The sequence below is a fragment of the Myotis brandtii genome, unplaced genomic scaffold (assembly GCF_000412655.1).
Source record: "Myotis brandtii unplaced genomic scaffold, ASM41265v1 scaffold1018, whole genome shotgun sequence".
In the NCBI taxonomy this organism is placed as follows: domain Eukaryota; kingdom Metazoa; phylum Chordata; class Mammalia; order Chiroptera; family Vespertilionidae; genus Myotis; species Myotis brandtii.
Genome location: NW_005353397.1, coordinates 301,363 through 305,334, shown reverse-complemented (window position 1 = coordinate 305,334; position 3,972 = coordinate 301,363). Strand labels below are relative to the sequence as shown.

Genomic DNA, 3,972 nt, shown 5'->3' with positions numbered 1-3,972 from the left:
ATTTTAAATAATATAAAAATAGAACTATGACCCACACCCTGAAGCAACCAACCCAGGAAACCTCCACTCACCCATCTATCATCTAAAGTAACCAGCACAAGAAGCCATTTTGTTAATCTGTAAATCAGATTTGTAGGAAGACCACAATCTCTAATAACGATTGAGAAAACGAAACAACCTCTCTAACAGTTGGCTCCAAAAGGCCAGTGCTTGATTAATAACTGACAGCTTCCCTAATTTTTGTCCCCACTTCCACCTTGGGATCAACCAGACAAAAACAAATATGTATCCTTAACCAATCATATAGGACCTCCTGCTTTTAGTTAGTCCACCTACAGCTTACCTATGCCAACCACCTCCAATCAGGGCATACTTGAAGATTTACCTTTTTCCACTATACAGCTTTCCCAGTTCTCTGTCTGCCTTTGAGTCTCTGCCAAAATGTAAGTGATGGTGGCTGGCTCCTTTGCTCCAGCAAGCTGTGAATTAATAACTTTTGTTCTTATATGGTGGGCCTTTCTTTATTTCCATACTCATCTCCTTATTCAAGAAAAATAGAGGGAGATTTGATACTCAGACACACAGGAAAGTAGACCATGTAAGGATGAAGCCATAGAGCCCTAAGTCATGGAGCCACCAGAAACTAGAAGAAGCATGGAAACCTTTGAAGGGAGCAGGGTCCTGACAACACCTTGATTTGAGACTACTGCCTCCATAACTATGAGAGAATACATTTTTATCATTTACAGCCAACTAATCTGAGGTAATTTGTTATGGCAACCTTAGGAAAATAACAGAGCTTGTAACAAAAAAATTTGCATGTTATATGTCTTTTTCTGGAAGTACCCATAGACCTTAATGTAAATGGCTTAAAAACAACTGTTTAGATTTTTTAAATTCCACTTCTCGTGAGATTTACATGGTAATATGAGAATGTCTGGGGATTTCCCTAATAGTTCCCCGTAACAGCCAGGCACTATCTCTGCCATCGAAGTGCTCTAAGTCTCTATGAAGGAGACAGACGCATAGTCAAATAATTAAAATGTAGGAGGTAAGGGAAATACTAAGTCTAATAACAATCTCTAAGCAATTAACTCATTCCATTTATTTTATAAATCATAAGCTGCTAATTCCCATATTATGCTTAATGCTAAATGGTTAAGAAGGTCCTTTGTGGAGAGTCTGCCCAGTTCTGCTCCTAACCAATTGATTTGTACACTCTGAGGGGTTACTTGTGTTTTTCCCAAACCTGTTTATGTCAGTTGTACTTATTACTGTGCTTTCACAATTTAATTAAATGTTATAGAAACCAATGAAATAGTGTGGAAATAAAGTTTGTTGTTTCTTTAAAATCTATGTTTAATATTTTGGCAACACCCAATAAAGGTGAGTTTTTTGAATGTTAGATACTATGAAAGATTATAAAAAAGAGATCTTACTCAGCTTCACAAGTGTCTTTAAGGTATTTTCCTCTTAAAGGAAGAAAATCTTGGGATAGCTTAACTGATGGTTTAGAGGCATAGTTTATGCAAGAGATACAATGCAGAACTCTACTCAGCAGGCCATGTATAAAGAAAAGGCCTTGGCTTTCTCAATCTAGTGACAAATGAGCAAACAGTTGTTTTAGGATAAAACAAAATATTTATGGTATTTATGTTATACTTTCTCATGACTCTCTGGTTTGACTGACTTCCTTTTAAACAGATTTATTTAGACATAATTTATAAACCAGCATGTTTATCCTTACAAAAGATAGTGTACAATTCAGTGTTTATTTTTTTTTTCAATTTATTGCTTGGCTATAGGTCCATGCCACATCTATGAGAGGGCTTCTTCTGGATGAACAAAATGCTAAAGAAGCAATTGATTCCACTTGGTGAGGAAATGGGAATTCAAGGAAGGTTATGTTTGAACTTGAAGGGTCTTGAACAAGTAACAGTTAAATAAGTGGAGGGAACCAATGGGGGGGAAGGGACATCTGTAATACTTTCAACAATAAAGATAAATTTTTTAAAAAGAGAGAAGAGTATTTTAAGTGAAGAAATAGCATATGTAAAGGGTGAAATCATGTGGCCCTCCCAAGGAACAGCCTTGAGTTTGAGTGGCTTGGGAATGGGGAAGTTGTTTTTTCAAAACGAATTATGCATATGAATCATCTGTAGAGATTAAAACAAAAGAAAGCAAAACATGCCTAGACTTGACCACCAGAGATTGTTTCAAATGTATATCTGGAGTGGAGTCCCTGGATTTACATATTTATTTACTGATTGATTGAGTGTTAATCCTCACCAGAGAGTATTTTTTCCATTGATTTTTAGAGTGGAAGGGAGGGGAAGAGACAGAGAGAGAAACACTGATGTGAGAGAGACATATAGATTGGTTGCCTCCTGCCTGCACACTGACCAGGGCCAGGGATTGGGCCAGCAACCGAGCTTGACCCGAATCAAACCCAGGACCCTTCAGTCCATGGGCCAATAATCCAACCACTGAGCCAAACCAGCTAGGGCTGGATTTATTTTTTTAAAGTTCTACTTGTCATTCTGATGTGCAGCCAGGATTGAGAACCATGGCAGTTGGTGACTGGAGATGAGGTAAGAGAGTGTTAGAAGATGAGCAGTAGGACCAGATGAAAGGAAACAGTATGTCAATAAAATAGGATGACAAATTCTCTCTTCCCTGACAGCTTCTCTACATTGAAATGTTTTTAAAAAAATCTGTCACTATTGTAACATGAAAGAAAATTAATTCCCACCATTGTCTATAAAAACGGATAAATGTGTTAAACTGGCTTTGTAACTAAAAGACTGTGGGGCGCGGCTATAGTGTTTTGGACAGGTTCAAGCCTTGGACTGAGGAGAGGGCACAGTCCTCTCATTGCCACGTGCAAGTCCCAGCTTGCAGGGCAGAGCCTTCCCAGCACAATTATAGCCAACAGCTGTAGTTGTAAGCTTGAATCTGGTCCAAACACGTGGCCCCACGTGCCTGAGTGATAGAGTTCAGGTGCATGTAGTTGAGTAGGATTGAAACCAATGAGAATGCTGTAAACATCTTGGTCACGCCCCTACTTTGCCTTGTGGCATCTGCTGTAAAATAAAGACACGGCTTGTGAGACCCAGCTCATTCTCTTGTCTTTTCTAAGCCTATCGCCACCCCCACTCAGGGTCACTGAACCAGGCTGAGCTGGCGTGGCACATAAGGCGCCGTGGGGCTGAGTATGCCATGGCCATGCCGGCTCACCACAAAAGACCTCCTATTCTGGGCTAGTGATCCCATTCTCTAATTGGGTCGCCACCCCTTTGGGGGTCGAAGGACCCTTTCACAGGGGTTGCCTAAGACAATCGGAAAACACATAAATAATTACATATTGTTTTTGTGATTCATCACTGCTTTAATTATGTTCAATTTGTAACAATGAAATTGGGGGTCACCACAACATGAGGAACTGTATTAAAGGGTCGCGGCATTAGGAAGGTTGAGAACCACTGAAATAGAAGCACTTGTCCCCTCCAAATGCTGTTCTCAACTCCCAGATATGCAAGATTCTTTCTCCTTCAGGTAAAGCTTCTCCTGCCCTTATCACCTGAGCGACTATAAAATAAAAGGCATCTCTGCCTCCCATCATGGCCAGTTCCACTGAAAATATCCTTTCTCCTACTCTTTACCACAGCATCCGTCTTCCACATGTTTCATTTTTTAAAATAAATGGATGTTATACTCTTTGGGGCTGATAGGGTATGCTAACTTGCACCTTTATCACAATTTTAATGGTTAGTAGCTTCTAATTTTCTACTAGCGGCACATATTTTTATTTATTTTAATCCTCACCTGAGGATATGTTCTCATTGATTTTTAGAGAGGAAGGGAGAGGGAGACAGAGAAACATCCACGTGAGACAGAAACGCCAATGGGCAGCTGCCTCCCGCCCACCCCGACCAGGGTCCAACCCGAGACCTGGAGGCGCCCGCACCGCCG

The 3,972-nt window shown here is 40.3% G+C and overlaps 1 protein-coding gene across 1 annotated transcript in view; it reads right to left on the bottom strand.

The window, feature by feature from the left end:
- Window positions 1-3,970, bottom strand: part of CCDC122 (coiled-coil domain containing 122) — a 36,818-nt gene extending 32,848 nt beyond the window's left edge. The window contains exon 1 of the mRNA XM_005853251.2: window positions 3,952-3,970. The gene's annotated coding sequence lies outside the window, so the exon portion shown is untranslated. The remainder of the gene's footprint in view (window positions 1-3,951) is intronic.
- Between the last annotated feature and the right edge of the window lie 2 nt (window positions 3,971-3,972).